Source organism: Mesoplodon densirostris, chromosome 16 (genome assembly GCF_025265405.1).
Source record: "Mesoplodon densirostris isolate mMesDen1 chromosome 16, mMesDen1 primary haplotype, whole genome shotgun sequence".
Classification (NCBI taxonomy): Eukaryota; Metazoa; Chordata; class Mammalia; order Artiodactyla; family Ziphiidae; genus Mesoplodon; species Mesoplodon densirostris.
This window is the reverse complement of record NC_082676.1, coordinates 55949406-55956043: the sequence shown is the minus strand read 5'-3', so window position 1 is coordinate 55956043 and position 6638 is coordinate 55949406. Positions and strand designations below refer to the sequence as shown.

The 6638-nt window shown below is 41.4% G+C and overlaps 1 non-coding gene across 1 annotated transcript; it reads right to left on the bottom strand.

Annotated features, from left to right (window-relative positions):
• Positions 1-3869: 3869 nt before the first annotated feature.
• Positions 3870-3975, bottom strand: LOC132477208 (U6 spliceosomal RNA). Its single transcript, XR_009530228.1, has one exon. It is a non-coding gene; the product is annotated as a U6 spliceosomal RNA (small nuclear RNA).
• Between the last annotated feature and the right edge of the window lie 2663 nt (positions 3976-6638).

Sequence of the window (6638 nt, the reverse complement as noted above, 5' to 3'; positions counted from 1 at the left end):
CAAGGTTAGGTTGTTTATTCGAGATATTTCCTGTTTCTTAAGGTGGGATTGTATTGCCATAAACTTCCCTCTTAGAACTGCTTTTGCTGCATCCCATAGGTTTTGGGTCGTCGTGTCTCCATTGTCATTTGTTTCTAGGTATTTTTTAATTTCCTCTTTGATTTCTTCAGTGATCACTTCGTTATTAAGTAGTGTATTGTTTAGCCTCCATGTGTTTGTATGTTTTACAGCTCTTTTCCTGTAATTGATATCTAGTCTCATAGCATTGTGGTCGGAAAAGATACTTGATACAATTTCAATTTTCTTAAATTTACCAAGGCTTGATTTGTGACCCAAGATATGATCTATCCTGGAGAATGTTCCATGAGCACTTGAGAAAAATGTGTATTCTGTTGTTTTTGGATGGAATGTCCTATAAATATCAATTAAGTCCATCTTGTTTAATGTATCATTTAAAGCTTGTGTTTCCTTATTTATTTTCATTTTGGATGACCTGTCCATTGGTGAAAGTGGGGTGTTAAAGTCCCCTACTATGATTGTGTTACTGTCGATTTCTCCTTTTATGGCTGTTAATATTTCCCTTATGTATTGAGGTGCTCCTATGTTTGGTGCATAAATATTTACAATTGTTATATCTTCTTCTTGGATTGATCCCTTGATCATTATGTAGTGTCCTTCTTTGTCTCTTCTAGTAGTCTTTATTTTAAAGTCTATTTTGTCTGATATGAGAATTGCTACTCCAGCTTTCTTTTGGTTTCCATTTGCATGGAATATCTTTTTCCATCCCCTTACTTTCAGTCTGTATGTGTCTCTAGGTCTGAAGTGGGTCTCTTGTAGACAGCATATATATGGGTCTTGTTTTTGTATCCATTCAGCCAGTCTGTGTCTTTTGGTGGGAGCATTTAGTCCATTTACATTTAAGGTAATTATTGATATGTATGTTCCTATTCCCATTTTCTTAATTGTTTTGGGTTCGTTATTGTAGTTCTTTTCCTTCTGTTGTGTTTCTTGCCTAGAGAAGTTCCTTTAGCATTTGTTGTAAAGCTGGTTTGGTGGTGCTGAACTCTCTCAGCTTTTGCTTGTCTGTAAAGGTTTTAATTTCTCCATCAAATCTGAATGAGATCCTTGCTGGGTAGAGTAATCTTGGTTGCAGGTTTTTCTCCTTCATCACTTTAAGTATGTCCTGCCACTCCCTTCTGGCTTGTAGAGTTTCTGCTGAGAGATCAGCTGTTATCCTGATGGGGATTCCCTTGTGTGTTATTTGTTGTTTTTGCCTTGCTGCTTTTAATATGATTTCTTTGTGTTTAATTTTTGACAGTTTGATTAATATGTGTCTTGGTGTATTTCTCCTTGGATTTATTCTGTATGGGACTCTCTGTGCCTCCTGGACTTGATTAACTATTTCCTTTCCCATATTGGGGAAGTTTTCAACTATAATCTCTTCAAATATTTTCTCAGTCCCTTTCTTTTTCTCTTCTTCTTCTGGAACCCCTATAATTCGAATGTTGGTGCGTTTAATGTTGTCCCAGAGGTCTCTGAGACTGTCCTCTGTTCTTTTCATTCTTTTTTCTTTATTTTGCTGTGCAGCAGTTATTTCCACTATTTTATCTTCCACCTCACTTATCCGTTCTTCTGCCTCAGTTATTCTGCTATTGATCCCATCTAGAGTATTTTTGATTTCATTTATTGTGTTTTTAATCGATGCTTGATTCGTCTTTAGTTCTTCTAGGTCCTTGTTAACTGTTTCTTGCATTTTGTCTATTCTATTTCCAAGATTTTGGATCATCTTTACCATCATTATTCTGAATTCTTTTTCAGATAGACTGCCTATTACCTCTTCATTTGTTAGGTCTGGTGGGTTTTTATCTTGCTCCTTCTCCTGCTGTGTGTTTTTCTGTCTTCTCATTTTGCTTATGTTACTGTGTTTGGGGTCTCCTCTTTGCAGGCTGCAGGTTCGTAGTTCCCGTTATTTTTGGTGTCTGTCCCCAGTGGCTAAGGTTGGTTTAGTGGGTTGTGTAGGCTTCTTGGTGGAGGGGACTACTGCCTGTGTTCTGGTGGATGAGGCTGGATCTTGTCTTTCTGGTGGGCAGGTCCACGTCTGGTGGTGTGTTTTGGGGTGTCTGCGGACTTTTTATGATTTGAGGCAGCCTCTCTGCTAATGGGTGGTGTTGTGTTCCTGTCTTGCTAGTTGTTTGGCATAGGGTGTCCAGCACTGTAGCTTGCTGGTCGTTGAGTGAAGCTGGGTGCTGGTGTTGAGATGGAGATCTCTGGAAGATTTTCGCCGTTTGATATTATGTGGAGCTGGGAGGTCTCTTGTGGACCAGTGTCCTGAAGTTGGCTCTCCCACCTCAGAGGCACAGCACTGACTCCTGGCTCCTCAATTTGGGATGATTTGTTGTCTATTTATGTATTCCACAGATGCAGGGTACATGAAGTTGATTGTGGAGCTTTAATCCGCTGCTTCTGAGGCTGCTGGGAGAGGTTTCCCTTTCTCTTCTTTGTTCTCACAGCTCCTGGGCCTCAGCTTTGGATTTGGCCCCGCCTCTGCGTGTAGGTCGCCGGAGGGCGTCTGTTCTTCGCTCAGACAGGACAGGGTTAAAGGAGCAGCCTCTTCGGGGACTCTGGCTCACTCAGGCCGGGCGGGAGGGAGGGGCACGGAGTGCGGGGCGAGCCTGCAGCGGCAGAGGTCGGCGTGACGTTGCACCAGCCTGAGGCGCGCCATGCGTTCTCCCAGGGAAGCCGCCCCTGGATCCCGGGACCCCGGCAGTGGCAGGCTGCACAGGCTCCCGGAAGGGCGGTGTGGACAGTGTCCTGCGCTCGCACACAGGCTTCTTGGCGGCGGCAGCAGCAGCCCCAGCGTCCCACGCCCGTCTCTGGGCTCCGCGCTTTCAGCCGCGACTCGCGCCCGTCTCTGGAGCTCCTTTACGCGGCGCTCTTAATCCCCTCTCCTCGTGCACCAGGAAACCAAGAGGGAAGAAAAAGTCTCCTGCCTCTTCGGCAGCTCCAGAGTTTTCCCGGACTCCCTCCCGGCTAGCTGTGGCACATTAGCCCCCTTCAGGCTGAGTTCTCGCCGCCAGTCCCAGTCCTCTCCCTGCGCTCTGACCGAAGCCCGAGCCTCAGCTCCAGCGCCGCCCGCCCTGGCGGGGGAGCAGACAAGCCTCTCGGGCTGGTGAGTGCCGCTCGGCACCGCTCCTCTGTGCGGGAATCTCTCTGCTTTGCCCTACCCAGGTATGTGGGGAGTTTCTTGCCTTTTGGGAGGTCTGGGGTCTTCTGCCAGCGTTCAGTAGGTGTTCTGTAGGAGTTGTTGCACGCGTAGCTGTATTTCTGGTGTATCTGTGGGGAGGAAGGTGATCTCCGCGTCTTACTCTTCCGCCATCTTACCCGGAAGTCTAGATGTTTTATTAAATGAGAAATAAATATCTCTACTGCTTAGACATTTTAACATTTTGTGGGATCTGAAAGTTACATTATGTTATATACACTCTTTAAGTCAAAGAATACAAAATTTAAAATATGAAAATCAGGTGTGAAAATAAATATTTATTTAGAATAAAAAGAAGCCACAGCAGATTCCAAATTTTAAAAGCTGACAAATGTGCACATCACAATATTTTAAAAATAATAGTTTTTATTAACAATTAATAAATCTCTGTAATATATATATATTTTTAACACCTTTATTGGAGTATAATTGCTTTACAATGGTGTGTTAGTTTCTGCTTTATAACAAAGTGAATCAGCTATATACATACATATATCCCCATATCTCCTCCCTCTTGCATCTCCCTCCCACCCTCCCGATCCCACCCCTCTAGGTGGTCATAAAGCACTGAGCTGATCTCCCTGTGCTATGCAGCTGCTTCCCACTAAAAAATATGGAATGCGTCACGAATTTGCGTGTCATCCTTGCGCAGCGGCCATGCTAATCCTCTCTGTAGCCTTCCAATTTTAGTATATGTGCTGCCAAGCGAACACCTCTGTAATATTTTTATCCTATATGCTCAGGCTGCATACTCTGTCTTCATATGACAATGACTTGATAAAAATAGTTTCTATAGAGAAAATAAATAATTCTAACTTTTTGTCTAGCATGGTTCATGAAAAATTAATATGGCTCTTGATGGTTTAGAAAATTTACTTTCAGTTCCACAACTCATTATTAGTAATGACGTAAATTTTTAGGATTATCACTAAATTTGGGAAAAGCGCTAATGAGTTTGTTTCATATATGAGTTGTATGATTTAGAAGAATTTCCCATAGACTAGCTTATGACTCCATATACTTCAAACTTAATTTCTCCTCTGTTACCTGTATTTCTTCTGTCCCCATTGCAATACCACCTCTGGCCCTGCTGTTTTGGATCAAAATACTAGATGAGTCAGCACAGTGTGGCAGGAGTATTCCTGGAAGCCATAGGGATAAGTCATTCACGGGTAGCTCAGAGTCACTTAACAATTCATGGAAATGAATGAGAACCACATAAACATATCCCACTAAACCCCATCCTGACGTATTACTGCAGCTCAATCCCAGATCCCCAGATGCTCTCAGCCTCTCTAGCACTAAGCAACATGGGGGGATGTGTAATAAAAAAGAACCCCCAGGAGAAAGAATTTCCAGGCTTAAACCATTGCTGTTCAAACATTTTACTTTTACAAAATTTCAAAACAACATGTGATGATGGAAACACATTGCTAGGGCCTTAGAAAGGACCCATGCAAGTGAGGGGGCTGTAAAATGTAAGCTTTGTTTGCTTCACGTGAAATACATCTTCCTCTTATTACAGTCATGCCATGAGAATTGAATGAACCCATAATATAAATAAGGTGCTTATTACAACGTCTGGCACATAATGAAGTTTGAAATATGGTAGGAACTATTATATTTTAGTAGTATTAGTATTATTTAAGATAGTACCTCCCACAATACCTCCTTTTTCCCCTCCTGAATGTGTTTTCATTGCTGGAATCAAAGGACGGAAACAAGTCTTCTTTGACCCACACCTCTGGGTAGATACACTTTTAGTTTTCCAATATGAAATTTGTTCCTGATAGGGCTTTAGTTTTCAAGGGTTAAAAATTTCTAAGCCTGGTAAGGGTGAAGGTCTCTATAATCACAGTGAACAGGAAATCAAAGTGACGTCTTTCCAATCAATAGTTTTATGATTACTTTTTAAAATTACATCTTTGCCCTAAAATCGGCATGCTATATTTAGTCACCATCACCAAGAGACAGCTGCCCAATGAGGCAACAGCACTTTTTATAAGTGATACGTCATCTATTTATTTCAGCAGCTAAGTACCTTCTGGCACAACAAACAGCCACCTTTGGAAACAAAGACGGAATTTTGGGTGCCCTAACAGATATGGGTTGTCTAAAATTACAGACAGCGCTAATTAACTGGAACACAGAATTAGAACCTACAGTTCAGAAAAGATGCAAGAAAAATAGTGTCGGAAACTTTAGCACTGGGGAGCTAAGCTGACTGTTTCAAGGATGCTAAATTGATGATAAGAATTAGGTACCGTTGTTAAATCTCAATAAACAAAGCCTGACAGGTTGTGGCTGAATTAGAACATTTCTTTGCTCAAAGAGAGGGTGTTTAAAGTAAACTCCCTTTCACTGATAAAAAATTATGAATAAAGCTAGTGAAAAAGATACTACTATCTGTGGGAGGGGAGACTGAAATTGACCATAATTTCATTTATGTTTGACTAACAAGCGAATTTTTTTCTGTCAAATACACCTTAATTCAAAGAAAATAGCTGTTATTAGTATTCTTGAATTTAAAAACTGAATGAATTGTTTGAAGTATTTAAAAAAATATTAGGAGAGGCTGGTGGAGTCTGGTCCTTCCAAGAGAGCCTGATTGGTGGAGTCAAGTGAAAAAGGCAAAGTTCTGAAGTTTCAAAGACTGGAACTTTTTATCCTAGATGCATCTCTAATTCACTGGATGATCTTAGTCAAATTACCTAAGTGATCTGGCTAATAAGGACAATAATAATCCCTGCTTCCTTAATTAATAATAATCATGGAACACTTTGAAAACTAGAAGGCACTGCATAAAAGGAAAAGTGGCAATGGCAGTAAAGCATGGTGATTAGGAGCCCAAAGTGTATGTGAGTCAGGACTAGCCTCCGCTGGAAGCTCAGCCACTAACCAGGTATGCGGTCAAGGGCAGAGTCCTTAACTTCTCTTCAGAAACAGCTCTAGCGATGGTCAGATGAGATAATGTACATTAATTAGTTAGTTCACCTGGGTGTATCAATAGCCCAAAATTGTAATAACTTAAATATAAAGAAGATGAGATCCAAGGCAAGCAGTCCAGGCTAGCCTCTCTGCTCCATTAGGTCATTCCGTGATCCAGGATCCTCCTTCCTTGTTGCTCTGCTATCCCTAGGCTGTTCTCATTTGCATCAGCAAAGATGGCTTGACAGCAATTTGAATTCCAAGCAGCAAGATGGATGAAGGCAAGGTAAGGGGAATAAGGGCACACCCCCTGTCTATCTATCTATCTATCTACCTACCTACCTACCTACCTATTATTTCTATCTACTTTTCTACAAATAACATGTTTGACTTTTATCATTACGAGCCTTAAAAATTAAACAATGTTTTTTTATAAGGCACTGACTGT